The 20719-nt window shown below is 35.5% G+C and overlaps 1 long non-coding RNA gene across 2 annotated transcripts; it reads right to left on the bottom strand.

Moving 5' to 3' along the window:
• Positions 1-12349: 12349 nt before the first annotated feature.
• LOC132626975 (uncharacterized) lies at positions 12350-17027 on the bottom strand. Of its 2 annotated transcripts, XR_009577737.1 has the most exons (4): positions 16712-17027; positions 15590-15627; positions 15411-15483; positions 12350-12811 (listed from the first exon to the last, which is right to left on the bottom strand). It is a non-coding gene; the product is annotated as an uncharacterized LOC132626975 (long non-coding RNA). The 2 variants fall into 2 exon arrangements; XR_009577736.1 differs by lacking the exon at positions 15590-15627 and having other exon boundaries at positions 16712-17009.
• Positions 17028-20719: the final 3692 nt, after the last annotated feature.

Below are 20719 nucleotides of genomic sequence, written 5' to 3'. Positions count from 1 at the left end.
TTGCAGGCTACTTCCAGTGAGCCACCCAGACAGAGAGCTCCTAAGAGTTCGTTTTCTAGACCAGTAGACAAGGTTGTTTCCTCCGGGTCCTCAGCTTCAGTTTATCAGCCTTCGTCCCTTCTGATTTGTTTTTTATGCGGAGAGGTTGGACATATTTCTAGGAGGTGTTCCCGACCCAAATGAGATTATGAGCCACAGAGAACTCCGACCTCATCTGGTGGTCGAGGTAGTGCTTCTCAGAGGGGCGACGCTCAGTCAGGCCACGGTGGTTCTCAGGGTTCCAGTGGTGGATCCCAGGTAGCTAGAGGTGGGTCCCAGAGTGTGAGAGGGGGATCTGAGACTGGACGTGGTGGAGCCCATTGTTACTCATTTTCGGGTAGCCCCGAGGCAGAGGCCTCAGATGCTGTTATTGCAGGTACCATTTCTATCCGTCATAGAGTAACATTTGTGTTATTTGATCCTGGATCCACCTATTCATATGTATCTGCATATCATGCCGTTGGTTGGGATTTGCCTTGTGATAACGTAGATATACTTGTTCATATGTCTACTCCGATTGGAGATTCTGTGATTATTGATCGAGTTTACCGATCTCGTTTGGTTATTTTTATGGGGTATGACACTTGGGTAGATTTGATGATTCTCGATATGGTGTACTTTGATGTTATATTGGGGATGTCCTGGATTTCTCTTTATCACGCGATATTGGACTGTCACGCTAAGACACTCACCTTGGCCATGACGGGCATTCTTAGGCTTAAGTGGAGGGGTACTTATAGTCCCGCTCCGAAGAAGATCATTTCTTTCCTTCAGGCGAAGAAGTTAGTCAATAAGGGGTGTTTGGCCTATTTGGCTCATGTGCAGACACGACTGTTGCATCTCGACCCCTTGAGTCTATTCCTATTGTGAGCAAGTTCGTAGAGGTATTCCCGTTGAAATCTGCTGGGTATGCCACCCAATCGTGACATTGATTTCTGTATTGATTTGGATTCAGACACTCGCCCTATTTCTATTCTGCCATATCGGATGGAACCTGCCGAGCAGGATTTATTGAGCAAGGGGTTCATTAGACCGAGTGTCTCCCCTTAGGGTGCTCTTGTGTTATTTGTGAAGAAGAAATATGGGACCATGAGGATGTACATTGATTATCGCCAGCTGAACAAGATTACCATTCGGAACAAGTGCTCTATGTCTCGTATTGATGATCTGTTTGACCAGATTCAGGGTGTTTCAGTGTTTTCAAAGATTGACTTGCGTTCGTGCTACCACCAGTTGATGATCAGGGCAGAGGATATTCCGAAGACAGCCGTTCGGAGGAGATATGGTCACTATGAGTTTCTGCTTATGTCTTTTGGGCTTACCAATGCCCCGGCTGCATTTATGACTTTGATGAATGGCATCTTTAGGCCATTTCTTGATTCCTTTGTGATTATGTTTGTTGATGATATCTTGGTGTATTCCAAGAGTAGAGATGAGCATGAGATCCATCTTTGTACTGTTCTTGCATTGTTGAAGAAGCATAGCCTGTTTGCTAAGTTTTATAAGTGTAAGTTCTGATTGGAGTCTGTGGCATTCTTGGGCAACATTGTGTCCAAGAATGGGATTATGGTTAACCCACAGAAGATTGAGGCTGTGAGGGGTTGGGCGAGGCCCACTACTGTTACCGAGGTTCGTAGTTTTGTGGATTTGCCGGCTATTACTGTCGCTTTGTGAAAGGTTTTGCTGCTATTGCTTCGTCTTTGACCAGATTGACTCAGAAGGATGTTCCCTTCCAGTGGTCAGATGATTGTGAGGAGAGCTTTCAAAATCTCAAGCTTCTTTTGACTTTAGCTCCGATCTAAGCATTACCCGTGGAGGGTAAGGATTTTGCGGTTTATTGTGATGCCTCTCGCGTAGGTTTGGGTGCGGTGTTGATGCAGGAGGGTAGAGTGATAGCTTATGCTTCCCGTCAGTTAAAGGTTCATGAAAAGAATTACCCTACCTATGATTTAGAGTTGTTGACCATGGTCTTCGCCTTGAAGATTTGGAGGCATTATTTGTACGGTGTCCATTGTGAGGTTTTCATTGATCACCGTAGTCTTCAGCATGTGTTTACCCAGAGAGATCTTAATTCCAAGCAGTGCTGGTGGATGGAGCTCCTGAAAGACTATGACATCTCTATTCTTTATCATCCCGGAAAAGCCAATGTGTTGGCTAATGTCTTGAGTCGCAAGGCAGTGAGTATGGGGAGTTTAGTTTGTTTGATTGTTTCTGAGCGTCCATTGGCCATGGAGGTTCAGATTCTGGCCAACAGTTTTGTTCGCCTTGATATTTCAACCCCAGACAGAATTTTGGCTTGTCCAAATGTGAGGTCATCCTTATTGGATCGAATCAGGGCTCATCAGTTTGAGGATGCTCAGTTGAGCAAGATTCGAGATAGAGTTTTGAGAGGTGAGGCCAAGGAGGTCGTGATTGATTCTGAGGGCATTTTAAGGATTAAGGGACGTGTGTACCTTCCTTGTGTTGGTGATTTGGTTCAGTTGATATTGTCCAAGGCTCATAGCTCTCGATATTCCATCCATCCGAGGGCGACTCAGATGTATGGTGATTTGAGACAGCACTATTAGTTGTGTCGGATGAAAAAGGATATAGTTGATTTTGTGGCTAAGTGTGGAGTTGTCAGCAGGTAAAGTATGAGCATCAGCAACCCGACGGTGCACTTCAGTGGATCCCCATTCCCGAGTGGAAGTGGGAGATGATTGCCATGGATTTTGTTGTGGGTCTTCCGAAGATCCTGGGCAAATATGACTTTATTTGTCTGATAGTTGATCGGTTGACTAAGTCCGCTCACTTTGTTCCAGTTCTGGTTTTTTCTACAGCGGAGAAGTTAGCCAAGTTGTACATTCGGGATATTATGAGATTGCATGGGGTTACTATTTTTGTTTTATCTGATTGGGGTACTATTTTCACTTCCTGATTCTGGAGGGCTTTTCATGAAGAGTTGGGTACCTGATTGGATCTCAGTATAACTTTTCATTCCCAGACTGATGGCCAGTCCGAGCGGACCATCCAGGTGCTCGAGGACATGTTGAGGGCGTGTGTTATTGATTTTGGTGGTCATTGGGATCAACACTTACCATTGGCAAAGTTTGCGTAAAACAACTGTTATCATTCGAGTATTGGCATGACGCCTTTTGAGGCTTTATATGGTAGGAGGTGTAGATCTCCGGTTGGCTGGTTTGATGGGTTCGAGGTTCGACCTTGGGGTACAGATCAGTTGAGAGAGTCCCTTGATAGGGTGAGAGTTATTCAGGCCAAGCTTTTGGCAGCTCAGAGTCGATAGAAGATGTATGCGGACCGGAAGGTCCGAGATTTAGAGTTTGTTGTTGGTGACCAGGTTCTATTGAAGGTTTCACCCATGAAGGGTGTTATGAGGTTTGGTAAGAGGGGAAAGTTAAGCCTCAGGTATATTGGCCTATTTGAGATTGTTGACCGTGTGGGTGATGTTGCTTATGAGTTAGCCTTGCCGCCAAGCTTGGCGGGAATTCATTCGATTTTTCATGTTTCTATGTTGAAGAAGTACCACGCTGACAGTACTTACATTGTTCGTGGGGATTTGATATTACTTGATGTAAATTTGACCCATGAGGAGCAGTCTATTGCGATCTTGGATAGGCAGGTTCGAAAGTTGAGGTCGAAGGAGATTGCTTCTGTGAAGGTGAAATGGAAGTGCCATCCTGTTGAGGAGGCTACTTGGGAGACCGAGTCCGACACGCATAGCCGATATCCCAGTTGTTCGCTGATTTGGGTATTTCCCCCACTCCCCTATCTTCTTCGCTCGAGGACGAGCGATGGTTCAATGGGTATATGATGTAACGATCCGTTTGGTCATTATAGTTTTTTCGACATTTTTGCTCCTTTTTCGAGCTTGGTCAGCTCATTTTTACCGAGGGGATCGTTGACACGCTTCCCGAGGTGTCTAGATTTGATTCGCGTGACTTTTTGTGAAATTTGGGCTTTAAGCGGAAAAGAGTTAACTCAAAGTTGACTTTTGGGTAAACGGATCCTTTTTCGGAAATCTATCGATTCCGAGAGGTCCGGATGGTCGTTTAGAACTTGTGTGTATATCTGGTGCGGCTCCCAATACACGTGGATGCATTTTGGGACTTGAGTTAGGAAATTGAAAATGAGGTGTCGGGGGTTGACTCGGTCAACGAGATCTCCGTTAAACATTCCGAGGCCATGAGTGCGTTCGTAGCGTATCTTTTACGTTGGTTTGTGTATGTAGTTTGTGAGCAGATGGCCTCGGGAGTGGTCCGGTATTTCGATTTGAGAGTTAGAAAACTTTTGGAATTCTGGTACCTGGTATCCGCCGGAGCGACACCGCTGTTGTGGTGGGATGGCCGCTGAGGCGTCCAAGTGCATTTTGCCCAGACCGTCGGGGCGGTCTGGGGTGGCGCTGGGGCGGTGATGCCGTGGCGGCCCCGATGCCGCCGTAGGGGGATCAGTCCTGTTATTTCATTAAATATGTTTTATAAAGCCCTTAGTCTATCATTTATTCCCATTACGAAAATTGAGCTCTTGGGGACTGTTTTAGAAGAATCTTGGAGAAAACTCTTGGCGGCAAGTCTTGCTAGCCTTTTTACTAATTCCTTGTTCCTAATCATCATAGATTCCTCTTTCCTTATTAGTTCCTTAGTAATGGAAGATTTAAAGTGGGTTTTGATAGAACCTCTATCTAGGCTTATTAATGATGAAATTGAGTGAGGTTATGCTAGATTATGATGTATCTAAGGTTATTAATCATATATTTTCCATTATTAGTGTTGAATCCTTGAATCAAAGAGTTAGGGTTTATACCCAAAATTGAGGGTTTTGCTTGAAATTAGAAATTAGGTGAATCCTTGAGTTATTCTAGCAATTAGTTGTTGGGTTTTGATCACCTAGTGCCTAATTTGATATTTTACTCTCGAGTTTCCCGTTTTGACCTTATAGGTCCCGATTCCCTAAATTCTAGGGTTGGTTTTGACCTAAACTGAATGATAGCAATATAGGTATCATTCTTCATGATTTCTATTCTAGAATTAGAATATGCCTAGACTTCTTTGATCTTGAGGCTCAGCGGAAGGGGAAAGCGAAGGAGTGATTGTTGGTGTTTGCCATTCGGCTATCCAGGTAGGTTATGTCTTACCCTTGGTGAGGCTTCGTATAGCGAAACATATATTTAGATTATATTGTCGGAGAAAGCATGAAAACATTCGGGTATGAAGTTGGGTTGGATATTGCCTTAGGTTGGGCCCTGTTGTGTGATTGGGGCTAGCCACCCCGTTGTGTCGTAACTTGATTGTTTTATTCTGTTGGTTTGATGACACGTGTGGTTAGTAAATATTGGGATTTGTTGTTCCATCTTGATTGTGATATTATAGTATTTTACGGGTGGATGTTGACACGAGGATAGAGTTCTATATGACTTGTGTAGTCTCTCATGATATTGTTGGCGTACCCATGTTGGTACTTGTGACACTGATATATTATTGGCGTACCATGTTTGTCCTTGTGATATTGATATGTTGTTGGCGTACCCATGTTGGTACTTGTGATATTGACCTAATTCTTGATGTTGGCACATGCATTGCACACATTCTCATGATATATTGTTGGTACATTGTTGGTACTTGATGAAACACTGTGATGAGCTGGGCTCGATTTTTAAATGAGAGTGATGTGAGAGTCCGATATCCGATGTTAGTCCCGGAATCGTGGATTGAGTGAGTGCATGGACTCCGCGGGTCCCCCAGTGTAGTGCCAGTGAGAACCCCCCGTGGGAAAAGATGCGGGATCTCGTCGGTCTGTTGGGCAAAGATTCGGGATGAGTGGCACTTAGACTTAGCGAGTCACCTTGGTTTGTGCTACTGAGACGTGGAGGTATTTCGTATGGAGTACATGTGTACACAACATTGCATAGCATTGCATTGCATCATGGCTTATATTGAGATGATTTGGTGTTTCACTTGTGGCGTTGGTTTCGGATTGGACATATTGAGACTTGGCACATTTGGGTTTAGATGCTCTACTTAGGTTATGACGTGTACTTGGTTCCGATTATGTTTGATATACTTGTTGATTTATTTGCCTATCTTGCTTTATTGTCTGAATTATGTTAGTTATGCTTAGTCGGCCTATGATACCTACCAGTCTTGAAACAGTGCTGATCTGCACTTGCTACATTCTTTTATGAATGCAGAGTACCAGGTTGGGTCTTCCTTCGTCTCCCGTGGCTGATAGTCACCATCAGTTTAGCATCGGGTTTGAGGGTGAGCATGAGTCGTTTGCCGCCTTGAAGACTCCTGTTATTATTATTACTTACTTTTCTATTCTGAGACATAGATAGTATTGATGTATATTTATATTCCAGACTTGTATATTTTCACTTAGATGCTCTTGTATGGCTTAGACCAGGTCCTGGGGTTATTTTCCTTATTTCCGCACTATCTCTATTATATATTATTGTGAGACTTACGTAATTATTCTTTTCCGCTTGATTGATTCATTTAATTATGTTTTACTTATCGTTGGGTTGAGGGTTCACTTACCGAGGTGGGAAAGGTAAGTGCCCGCACGACTTAGTCGAAATGGATCGTGACAGATTGGACCATCAATGTTTAAACCAAATGAAAGAACATGTAGTGCAGAAAGTACAACAGATGTTAATTTATTACTACAATTTTTGTCCAATGTCTTAAAATATTTCCTTACATATTGCAACTGTTTTTTTCTTTAACTCATATCATATAATAATATACACTACTCAATACGATGTTTTCCCAGTCTTTATCCACATATATTTGATAGTAAGTATATGTTCCTTTTTATAATAGCATCCCTACATTTCTTGCCAAACCCTTGAGACTTACTTCTTATCTTCTTCATTATTTCCTTCTCTTTAAGCTATTGATTTTAGTGCTAAATTTATGAAGAGCATCAAAGATGATAAGACCAATCAAGGCTTTCAAAGATCGAACTCAGTAAATAGTATATTGAGAGCATTTTGTAAATTATATTTATTCAATAGCTCCTCGAAAATCTAACCAAAAAAAAAATCGAAGTTCAAAAATAAAGAAATTTGGTTAAAATTTAAAAAAAATAAAAAAAAAAAGATGCAGTGGATACATTAGTACAAATGAAGCTTTTTTAAAATAATAAGAAAAAAAAAGTATGGGTACGAAAATAACATCTAACCTTGTGCTCCTTGGTATACACCAACTTATGACGACACAAATTTTTTAAGAGAATTAAAATGACAAATCAACTTTTGAAGAATAGAAATAAAAAAAAACAAGTATTATACCTAAAGAAATTTGAAAAAAAGAAAAGAAAAAAAAGATCACTATACCTCTTTATCCAATATAAAAATCATTGGATCCGAACACATTTTTTCATCAAGAGCAGAATTTATAGCATCACACGCTATAAATTCTTCATTGTCTCATTCTTTTTACACTAGCAATTTTAGTGTTTATATTTACGAAGAACATTGGAAATGATAAAAGATTAATTATTGAAAGCCAAGATTCAACCTCAATAATTAATTAATGTACTGAGAACTTTTTTCTTTTTTTTTTGAATTATTTATCCAACAATTCCCTGAAAATCTGAAGAAAAAAAAAAGAAGCAAAATTAAAGTTCAAATATGAATTTTTTTTATTAAGAAAATAAATATTCCAATGAATACATAAGTACAAAGCAAAGCTTTAAAAAAGTAATAATAAATAAATAGAAACAAAGGTGAGGAAAATCCATTTAACTTTGTGCCTCCTTGCTATTTATCAATCACCAACTCGTCTCTACACAAAATATTTAAGAGAATTTAAATTAAAATGACATATCACTTTTGAACAGCAAAAGAGAAAAAACGTGTGATATTTTTTGATAATCTAGCGGAATAGTTCATTAAAACTATATATCTTTTAAACTTCGAAGGGCTTTGGTAAATTTGGAGACACAACCTTCATAATGAAAATATGATTTCAAAGTTGCAAGTAAGTTGCCGTTGTTCTTCCCTCTCCCTTCCTTCTTTATAGTCCGTCATTCATTTTATCTCCTCCTTCCTTTGTCTTTCTGTTTTCTGCTAATCAAAATAGTAATATCGAACTAAATAAGTCACCAAACACCAAACGACACGAAATGAATTTTAATTAATATAAATGCATTAAAATAGAAATATGTATACTAAATCCGAGTTAGCTCTTGAGTCATCAGCTAAGAATAAAATGAGATGCAAGAAAGAAAAATGCTACATGTACTGTTAATGAGGCTTGATTTATAATTACCCATCTAACATTATTTTGTTTGTTATCCAGTGAGGTATATATAAGATTTGAACTAAAATATTATAATCATATCAGTCAGTAAACTTTTTGAGACACACTATATTTAAAATCCTATTGATCCTTATCCTAAACGAATTAATGACTATCTAGAATGAACTAATTTTCGACAAAACATTAAAAAAAAAAATATACCAAACCTATAAGCTACCTATCAGGATAAGAGTGAATGATGATACCCATAACATCCATAGTCCAATGGTTACGCCTATTGAGATTAAAAATTTGATTACAAATAAAAATATTTTTTATGTCTTAATTCAAAGCAAATTAAATTTCTTTATGTCAATTAAAATATGGTTATCTCAAATTCATTTTTTCAAATCTCTCAATATAAATTCAGATTAAATTTATTTTATTTTAATTCAACTATCTTTACATATCTTTCAATTTAAATTCAAAATTAAATATCTCACACTATTAGTTTTCAAGAAGTGCATAATAACATATTGGATCTCATTCCATTTGATTCTTAGAATTTTCACATGTTAAAGACATTCTTATGGATCTCTATCTATCTATTTTATATTAAAAGCATGAACTTCCTAGCGTAAAAGCTAAATTACTAAAATGTCCTTAATAATCTAACTACCACCACAACTATTTTTAGAAAAAAACGACCAACCCAACAGTCACTACCTACAAAGTATCAACCCAACAGTCGCAACGATTTTACTATTCAAGGAGCAATAGTCCCTCATAACAATTCCTCTATCTGTGTGCACAGAATCTACTATGGGTTTAACAGAATCGTTGTGGTCAACAATCAATAGCTCCGAACCGACCGTTTGGGATTTACGCCGTCTCTATTCATATATATGTTTTCAAATGGCCGAACAATTTCTCAATCTACATTTACGGTATTGTATGTTCATTTCTTTCTTTACTCTGTTTTACTCTCTTTGTTCACTTTTACTTGTCCAGTATTCTAAAAATATATTTTCACTTTTACTTGTCACTTTTAGCATATCAAGAAAAGATAGTTTATTTTTTCCTGTTTTACTCATAGTATTAATTACTCACTTCAAATCATTTCGCAAATCCAATAAAAATATGCATCAATTAATATGGTTACATTGGTAAATTATGTATTCCATTTATTATTTCTTAAACAGCGTGAAAAGTCTAAAGTGAACAAGTAAAAGTGAACGGAGAGAGTATATGACATCTACTTTGTTCTTATCTAATTAATCTGCTAACACATATTTCATGAGTCCGGAGCCTAAAGGGTATAAAAATACACGGTCTTTACCAAAAGGGAATAACAAAAAATTAATATACCAAAAGGGGTATATCGTGGATCAGCCCACGATATACCCCAAAAACTTTTTTCCCTGTCAGACATGATTCAACGGAAAAAAAAAAATTATTGTATAACGTGGATCAGTCCACGTTATACAACTTCTATTAACACTAAATCAATGTGATTGTTCAGGTTTTCCATTATCTTCCAAGCTTGCAATCCATTGGCCGCTTCTATAACTGCAAATAACAAAGGTTAACTAGATAATAAAGACTTTAAAGATGGAAAGAGAGCAACAAACAAAAGACATATGCATCAAACACATCAGATACTAGTCATGAATTGAAAGTGTAATAGAAACGGAAAAAGCATACAGAACCATTTAGGCGAACTGTGATAAAACTAATAATCAACATGTCATTGAAAATATGCAGAAGTTGCTCTGACCAAATATCACAAAAATGAAACTTGAAACTTCATATGAAGTTGAATTGAAAAGACCTATACTCCCTCCGTTTCAATTTATGTGAACTCATTTGATTGGAAACGGAGTTTAAGAAAATATAGAAGACTTTTAAACTTGTGGTGTTAAATGAGTCACATAAGTCTGTATGCTTTTTCCTAAACTCCGTTTAACACTACAAGTTTAAAAGTCTTCTATATTTTCTTAAACTCCGTTTCCAGTCAAATGGGTTCACATAAATTGAAACGGAGGAAGTATAAGTCTTTTCAATTCAACTTCATATGAAGTTTCAAGTTTCATTTTTGTGATATTTGGTCAGAGCAACTTCTGCATATTTTCAATGACATGTTGATTATTGGTTTTATCACAGTTCGCCTAAATAGTTCTGTATGCTTTTTCCGTTTCTATTACACTTTCAATTCATGACTAGTATCTGCTATGTTTGTTGTATATGTCTTTTGTTTGTTGCTCTCTTTCCATCTTTAAAGTCTTTATTATCTAGTTAACCTTTGTTATTTGCAGTTATAGAAGCAGCCAATGGATTGCAAGCTTGGAAGATAATGGAAAACCTAAACAATCACATTGGTTTAGTGTTAACAGAAGTTGTATAACGTGAACTGATCCACGTTATACAATTTATATTGTATAACGTGGATCAGTCCACGTTATACAATTTTTATTTTTTTTTCGTTGAATCATGTCTGACAGGGAAAAAATTTTTTGGGGTATATCGTGGGCTGATCCACGATATACCCCTTTTGGTATATTAATTTTTGTCATTCTCTTTTGGTAAAGACCGTGTATTTTTATACCCTTTAGGCTCCGGACTCCATATTTCATGCTAGGATGGAAGGCCTGACTTTGAAATTTTTGAGAAGGTGCTTGTGGAATTAGGATAACTTAAAGTTCCTTCTGCTAAATATTGTTAACATTACATAAGATGCAATGGTAAATTATCAAGAAAATAATAACAATATACATAATTTTTCCTTGACGTTATTCTAAATGTTCTATCAAGGGAATTACAGGTATTTGAGTACACAACAAGTTCAAAGCAGCAAAAGCGATTGAGAACGGAGAAGTGTGAGGACAGATAATTATCATAATTTTGAAATATTCGCTCAATTTAATCCAATTTAGCTTCGAGAATTGGTTAAATCAAAAGTTAAATTACTAAATTAACTTTAACAATATCTAAAAATAAAATAAATTGAAGTAACCTTTCTTAAAAAGGTGTGTGTCCTTTCAACCATGTCAACCTTTAGGCTTAAAAAACATTTTCTTTCAAAATTAGTCTCCATCCGTTGGTAAATCTTCAGAGATGAAACAAAGTTTAACATTAGAGTATATTATTGCTAGGGATGTATGGCCCGTGCCAGCACGAGACAATTGCTCTACAGATAGTTGCAATCATTGAGTTGTACGTCAGAACATCAGCTAACAACACGACTTTAGCACATTATTAGACAATAATGTTGCAAAGCAATTCAGTTTTCTTGTTCAAATGTTACAATAGCAAGGAGTGAGTTATTACAAAACTGTATCTGTTCAGCCAAAAGTATTGCAGCATTACCCACTTTGTTTACAAATTAAGTACAACCTGGTGTGTAGATAATTTAAGCAAATCAAGCTATTAAGCTTCCAAGCAAGCAATATATATGGTGCTTAATATATCTCCAGTTTCATGGCTTTTGTGCAGGTGTAATTGATGTTTGTCCTTATGGCAAGAGTGGCAAAGGTAGCTGACAAACTCTAATGGGTACCTTGAGACACATTACAAAGAAATAATATAAAAGATATGCTTAAGCACTGCTGCCCATAGTCATAGATATAACATTCTTACACGATGGAAGCCAAACAATCTTCTTTTATCATCCTGTTGAATGGAAGCCATCAATTTGATTATATCATTGTGCCATCACAGAAATGCAGTTATGCTCGGTATTGTTCAATTTTATAGGACAAAAAAAAGGCTCAACAAGCCACAAAAAGCGGATTCCCGAAATAACTTTTTGGATATTTCTCAGTATCCCGGCTATTCATGGAGCGCGAGATGCAGGGAACTAATCATTTGCTTCTGGAAAAAATGGAAGAATTTATTGAAAATATAGTTTGCAGCACATTATTATCATATTGATCTATTTGTGAAGCTTGCACAACATAGCAAATTCTGTTATAAAGTCAAAACAAGCATGCAGACAGAATGGACATTTCGTGAACATTATTGACATTTAACTTGAGTATATACCTATAGTTAAAATTTAGAACTTCGACCAAGAAAATTGAAACAGCATATCTTTTAAGAACATGAATTATTTTCAGATCTATTTGTACTCAACCATCGACTCAGTAGATGTCACGACCCAGCTAGAGGGCCATGACGGGTACACGGTACTAGCCTATCGAGCACCTCTGGTCTAACATTCCATAAGTATTTCTAGGTGGACCACACGCACTTAGTGCAATCATCGATAGCTAAGCCTGTATGCATAAGGCAATAAAGCTACCAAAATATCATACAACAATAGGAACTGATAAAGTTAAAGAACATCCTGCCACAGACATCTGTCTACGAGCCTCTAAATAGAATACATGAATACAGAAGGACAGGGCAGGACTCTGCCATACCCAACTGTGTATACAAAAAGTACTACCAGCAAATGCAGCTCCGAATAACTGGAGCGCCTCTGAGATTCTGCTGATGGAGTTCCTAAAGATATGATCCGTCTCCCTGCTTTCCTGCGGGCATGAACGCAGCGTCCACAAGAAGGGACATCAGTACGAGCAATGTACTGAGTATGTAAGGCATGACTAACCACACAATGAAAGTATGAAGATAACGTACTATAAAAGAGATCAACTTGTGACTTTGAATGCCTTTTTAAGGCGGATGTCGTGCATGCTTAGCTTTAAAAAAAAAACTTTTCCATATATACATATATAGTATCTTGTCCGGCCATTAAGGCACGGTGGAACATATATATTGTCTTGTCCGGCCATTAAGGCGCGATAAAATATATATATAGTATCTTGTCCGGCCATTAAGGCACGGTAAAATATATATAGTATCTTGTCCGACCATTGAGGAGCGGTCTTGTCCGGCCATTAAGGCACGGTAAAATATATGTAGTATCTTGTCCGGCCATTGAGGCGCGGTAAATATCTAAATTACACATATATAAATACATATAGCATGCACAAGAGCCCAATTAAATGTTACTATTCTGTCGGAGTGACGTAAGGTCGGTAACCTCCAATTTATATTATGGATTAATCATCATCACTTTATCTCATCTAAAAGGGACGAGCAACATGAGATGAGATCGTCAACAATGAATAAAATTGAGAAATCATGAATTAACTTAACATTCTCATATCATTATTGAAATCATAAAGTTTGTAGTTTCTAGAAATGGAATCATCCTCATCTTCATCATTTTCATCATGAAAACATAATCGTCTTTAGCGTCATAAAACTTTAAGAATCATGAATCTTTAGCTTTTGGAAATAAGGACATTATGGAAGACATGTATGGATTCACAAGGAAGAAGTCATTATTGTCATCATGGTCCTCATAGAAAACATTTTGTCTTTAATATCATAAAAACCTTGAAAACCATGAACTTCTAGCTTTTCGAAACAAGGTGGTTATAGAAACATTTATGGGATCATAACATAAGAATCATGCTTTTTGAAATAAAGGGACTAGCCTTAACATACCTTTCGGTCGCCTTAGTTGTTCAACGTTTATTCTTCCAAGCTCGCAACTCTACACATAAACCATCTATATTATCATTAGGCTCAATATCATACACTTGTCTCAAGCATTCAAATGAAATCTTTTTTTTTAGAATCTGCCGAAATTCGGGCAGCATCTCCCCAATATTCTTTACCTCCTCCAAATACCAAAACAACTCCAAACAATACCAACAACAATATCAATACCAATATATTCCATAAAACATCCCACACGATGTTTCTCCAATTTCCAAACCAACTATAACAACATCCATAATACCATAATCAAATAATTATATTCAATTTAATCTCAAATTAATCCAAAGTTCTCTTTCAAACTCACCTCATGGCCATCAACTTCAATTCAACTCTTTATGACTTTTCTCCTATGATTTCCTTTCTAAAAATTGCTAAACCTTTACATTATCTCAATCATGTAACTAATAATAGGAAAACATACCTTATAGTGAAAGAACTTCACTTCATTCACCCCTTTCCAAGATCAAGTTTATCACCACCTTGAAGAGAAACAAGAACAATTATCTTCTATGAATTTTCTTTGAGATTTTGATGTTGATATTCTCTCTTGATGATAAGGAAAGGTTGTAGAAGATTATGGAGGGTTATGGAGTATTATGGAGGATTAGGGGAAATTATAGAAAGTTATGGGAAATTATAGAACTCTCAAGAGCTCTTCAAGATCTCTCTAGAAATGTAGAGGATGAGAAAATGGTGAAAATTGATGAAAAACAATGGGTTAGAGGGGTATTTATAGGTGTGTGTTGGGTCGGGGTACCGTAGCACCCGGTTACTGTAGCAGCATTTTTCAGCTCCGTCCGCCTAACTTATAACGTCCATAACTCCCTGCTCCGATGTCTCATTGCGTTGGAAACTAGACTCGAAGAACTTCATTTTAAGCTTTTGAAACGCCTTAAAACTCCTTATATACACGGCGAATACCCCTCCAAATTTGACCCAAAATTCTGTCCAGAATTCTGCCAACTTTTTTCCAGATTTTCGACAAACTTATTTTCTTCGCTTCCGAAACTCTCCATACATGATATTTATCATTGATCATACTTGATAATAGTTGTTTCCTTTGGTTCCAAGGTTGTCCTTCCCGGTTACGACTTACGAGATCGTAATTCATCCTTTACTTCACCGTTATGTACTTTCCGTGGCTTGTACCTTCCAAAACTTCATGAGAAGTCTCCGATACTCCATTAATACGGTGAAGTACGTGGCATAATCATGCTCTAAAAGTGTGAGGTGTGACATCAGAATGTCTCAATTCACGCATATAGCTCTCAGAGTAAATAGTTATACTTAGTCTACGTAGGCCGTTTGGGCACGATTTGTGAGTAAAAGACCAAAAGGAAATATAAATGTATGAGCAAGTAGAAGACATGGCATGTTATACTTCAATTATTTAACATATACAGGGATATGTAGTGAAAATGCACGTCTTAGTGTGATATTTGATTTTTAGCTTGATTTATAAGTTGCTAAAAGCACCAAAGTTAGTTATTGAAATTTTCTAATGTGTATAGGCATAATAAAAGCTACATCTTAAGAAAGTAAAAGGAGAGGAGGAATTACTTGTCAATACTTGTCGACATCTATTTAGCCGATTAGCAACAATGTCATACAAGAACTGCTTCTCTTTCAAGCTCTGTATAGCAAGTCATAAAGAAAAAAGATTTAGCATATGTTTTTCAACTATTAGGTATTTAATATCTTAACATATTCGCTCAAATCATCCCATAAAAAATACTTACCACTGATTTACCTTTCTCAAAAGAAACTATCATTCCCTCTGTAGAAAAGCAGATAGATTTAATACCATTCAAAGGATAGCCAAAAGTGGAGCTTGAAAACAAAACTACCCCTAGAATTCAAAATTAAATTCCACAACATACTGAAAACAAAGGTCATGATAATTAATGATATGTGTGAAAAGTTGCTAATCTTACATGATGTAATTCTGAAAGCAAGAGGCACAACTAAAGAAGAAGAAATTCCAAACCCATAGTAAGATAAATTTGGAGCGAAATCTGATCTAAAAGGTGTAAAGATGTAAAAAGACATCATGAGAGAACATGTGTTATTTTAATCCAAAACTTCACTTTCTTCAAATAGTCAAAATCAACATAAATTCCATGATCATCAACAATGTAGTCATTCATCTTCAAAGACTTATCTTCTTGGGACCTGAATTTTCTTAATTCCGGTTAAGTTGTTTCGAAAATTTAGATTACGAATCAAGTATGTAATGAACGACAACAAACTACAAGAAAAAAATTAATAAAATTGGAAATCAAAAACTAAAAGTTGCTCCAGTAACCAAGTTGTCTAATTACTTTAGCATCACCACACCACCGAATTAATTTGTTTCTTCCAAAGCAAGTTCAACAATTCTACCACATCATTTTTCTTAACTGCTATATATCAATTAAAATATGTTTCTTTTATCGAAAGATCTATTTAAAATAATTGTAGAACTAAATGCAATTTCTCAGCTTCTATAGACGAACACTCAGCAGACTTGAGCCTCACAAGGAATATACCCACATATGAAAATCACGAGATACACATAGAATGAGAATTGGAAAAATAAAGAGATATTACCCGGAATAAGGTGACTGGGACTCAATCAATCTGTATGAGTCACTCAATCAATCAATCAACTAATAACTCAATCCTAAATTAGTTAAAACTGGCTATATGAGTCCTCTATATCTATAAAAGCCCCAACGAATTCTCACAAGAAATGTGAATGTCACTACCTTGGATATTAACTAAATTAACTTTGGGAAATGCAAAAATAAAAATAAATTATAGACGTTTATCAGAATTTCTGAAATTCCATAAAACTGAGAGAAATAATACACTTGGATCACCTGAAAAGTTCCGTTCTCGGTGTTGAAATTTTCTGCTTTCAGATCGTCATTTTCATTGAAAATCGAACTTTGATTGGTGACTTTTTTAGTTTTCTTGCTTTGCTTCTACCCGGTAATAGACCCAAAAATATGTTGGGCTAATTTTTGTTAGGGTTGGGAGTGAAAGGGATGAGTTCGTTGTTCAATTGCAGGGAAGAGATAGGTGGCTGTAGGAGTAAAAGGCACGTAGCTAATTAATAATGCTCCACTAAACTAAAATAACTAAATTATCCTTGATTTGAAATTTATTGACACCTAAATAGACATGTTGAAACCCTCTCTTATATAATACTAGTACTAGACTAGATATAAAACCCGTTCTTTGCACGGGCCCAACTTAGTAAGATAAACATTGCTTAATCTTATTCTAAGAGCAATCCGCGCTCTATCTTTTAAAAGGTGAGGGTTAGATCTGCGTACACTCTATTTTCTCCAGATCTCACATGGTGAGATTATACTGAGCTTGTTGTTGTTGTATCCTAAGAGCAGTCGTGCAATAAATCTACATAATTAAGCACCTATATCATTTATATCCAAAACGTGATCAATTATTCATTTTTTTCTAATCCTATGCAAATTAAACATTTTATGTTTTTCTTTTTCTTACCATTTGAAGAATTCTATGAAAAAATACAAATTGAAAAAAAAATTCAAACCATATACCTTAAACATTAAGAGTATCACTTTTTTTTAATATAAAATAAAGAACTGAGAGATGGATATATTGTGAGATAAATTTAATTACTAAAATTGCTTAGATGGACGTGTAAAAGTATAAGAGGATGGTGTGGAATGATAATGAATTTTAAGTGGGTCCCACATGAATATGATAACCTTCAAACATGCATAAGAACGTGTGAAGTGGCAAATCTATGTGGGTCCACTATGCTGTATTAAATAGAAAATTCCTGAAATACCCAAAATATCCCCTGCTAAGCGGGGATGTCAACGAAGTCCTGGTTGTTTCAGCAGCCTGTCCCTCACTTCTTATATAGGAGAATATTAATATTAAAAATAGAAATTCTAAATTAAAAGGTTGAATTGTCTAATTACTATTTTTTTTATTAACCTGAATACCCTACTTATTAAAAAGCCACCAATTTATTTGAAGAGATGCAATCTTTAAGATTAGTTACTAAAGGTTGAATTAACTAACGGTTCTTGTTCTTTACCGTTATGATGGTTGATTCACTATATAAATTTACTTATCAACTACTGCCATATTAGTTTTATGCCCCATATGTTTAGATTTAAATTAAAAACACTATCAAGCACGAATATTAAAAAAAAAAAAAAAAATTGGTAATTAAACTTTCCATTGATCACCAAAGCTGAACATTACAAATGGGTAGCAACTTATGCACATCTTGCTAGCAGTCTTTAACTAAACACGAGCTAGGAGGCTAGACTATGAAATAAATGCTGAAATCTAGGGGAAGCTCTAACGCGTAATACATAAACTCTTTTTTGCTACTTTGTCCCAACTTCTACTTTGTTTCTCAAAAATTCTCATGTTCCTCTCAATCCAGATGGCATGAATGACTTCTGTGCATAGCATCTTGGTAGCTTGAGCCTTCAGTGATCTCCCTCTTGTCATAGTAATCGGCCATTGTTGATGCTGCTCCCAGTTAGCTAGAGGATAAGGTTGCATTTGATTGATTGCGTCATTTATCTTTATTGGACAAAAGAAAATTGGGCACAATATCTAAAAGAAGGAAAAATATGTTGCATCTAATGTAGGAAAATTAAACATGCCAAATCATAGCAAATCCATGCTCAAAAAATTAGATAAACCTAAAGAAATTATTTGTTATCCATAATATTTTACTTTGACATATAAATTTGATAGGAAACAACCAACTATTAAAGGTAATATCAGATGTACTTGCTACTGTGTTGCTGAAATATCAAGTTGATGTTGCTCATATTAAAATATATATTGTGTTGCTGAAATATTTAAAATCAAAAGAATAATCAAGTTGAAAATTTGATATATCAGAAAAATAGTTATTGGTCGAACATTAGTTTGTTGCATTAACTTTTATCTTCAACACTATATATATTCAATAACAATAATGGTAAGCCAAAAAATAAATTTTATCCAAATAAAAAAAGATGATACCAACTCCTTTGATTGTGTACAACTATAAACTAAAACAATGACAGAAGTAGAAGAAAATACTACTAAAAAATCACCTCTTTCTCAAAGATAACTTCGATTGTTCTTCTTCTTAGCTTCAAACAGTAACTTCGATTGTTCTTCTTCGTAGCTTCAAACAATATCATCATTTAGACATTAATAAATAAGCACCTTATGACGATCCACATATATTGATCATTTACAAAACTTGTATTTTATTTTTTTATGTTTGATAATTATTAATTAGAGCTTTATTTTAATAATGTTAATATTATTTTATAACATCGTCTACTACAAAGCTCAGTATACACGTGCAACACACGTATAGAGAAACTAGTATGTAGAAAATGAGAGTGTTACCTTGCATGTGGAAATAAATTTCGTGCTTGCAATGAAACTGAAATCTTCAATAAAAATAGTTTATTGATGAGAAGTCTGTATAAAAAAGAGCAAACCGTGAGCCTTCCATAATAAACATGTATAAATTGATGCATGGATGCAAATAAGAATTAAAGTAAAAAAAATAATTAAAAAGACACATAACTGAAGAGATAAATTAAGCATATAATCCCATTTAACATCACAAAGATATAAGCTACAACCAAATGAGGCTAATTGTCCCACTCTTATATTATATATCATATATACAGTAAAATTAATCAATTTTTGTCATAACATTCATCACATGTCAGCTATGGTTGGAAAGAACAGAAAACTCAAAAGTAAAAAGTAAATGTTGTGATTGAAAGGGCCCAAAAAAAAAAGAAAAAAAAAAAGAGGAGGTAGCAGATGGGTTTCTAAGAGGAAGTACAAAAGCAAAATAATGTGAGATTAGGAACCCTCCGTGTCAATATAATTAGCTCCGGAAAGTGTCAAGCTTTGTCTTGAACGTGTTACAACTAAAAGAAAACTAATAAAGATAAATATAAGAGATAGCAAGTTAAAAAAAGAAAAGAAACATAACTACTTACAAATGCAACATAAGTGGGTAGAATGATCTATGAAAAATTCTGTGCTAATCAAGAAGTAGCAAAAAAAAAAAAAAAACAGTTATTTAAACGAGTGCGAAGAAAACACTTTTAAAATGTCAATAAATAATAAATAAGAAAAGATATTTACTATCGAACAAAAAGCTATTGAGTTACCGATTTCTAAATTTTCTTTCCTCCTTTAGGTAATTCATTCAAAATTCCTCCCAAAATTGGATTAAATAGACAAACCATCACCATCATTAATAGGATGTATTCAATTTTACTAAAAAACAAACAAACAAAATCAGAATAATTAAACTGACAAATATTTCTTGCTTGCGTTCACGCCAATAATATATAGTAGACAGAGAAAATAATCCAGTGACCATCACTCATCTACATGTAAAAAAAGAAAACGTTAAAACAGTGAAAGTTTTTGAAAAATGAAGAATATGAAAAATATAGTAAACATAATTCACGAAAGGGCTAATGATCAATAAGAAAGAGAGCCTAACATGATATATCACTGTAGGAGTATATATATATACTAATCTCTATATACGTGCTTTGCACGAATATTCTTTGTCGCTTATTATAATATTATGTCGAAATAATAATTGTACTTACATGTGGTGCGATCACGTAATATCTAATATTTAATATAATTAGATATTGTCATAACCTTAAATGTTGAGTTCTCTAATTTTCTAATTATGAGATCTTACACTACAAAGCACTCTTTTCTTTTCTCCACTGTTAAGCAACTTAAAAAGAAATACCTTGAATCAAATATAGTCAAATTAATGATTAGTTAGCAAAACAATTTTGTTTATTTAGTTATTTTACAAACTTACTTAA

Source organism: Lycium barbarum, chromosome 2 (genome assembly GCF_019175385.1).
Source record: "Lycium barbarum isolate Lr01 chromosome 2, ASM1917538v2, whole genome shotgun sequence".
Classification (NCBI taxonomy): Eukaryota; Viridiplantae; Streptophyta; class Magnoliopsida; order Solanales; family Solanaceae; genus Lycium; species Lycium barbarum.
This window is presented reverse-complemented; position numbering and strand designations above follow the sequence as displayed.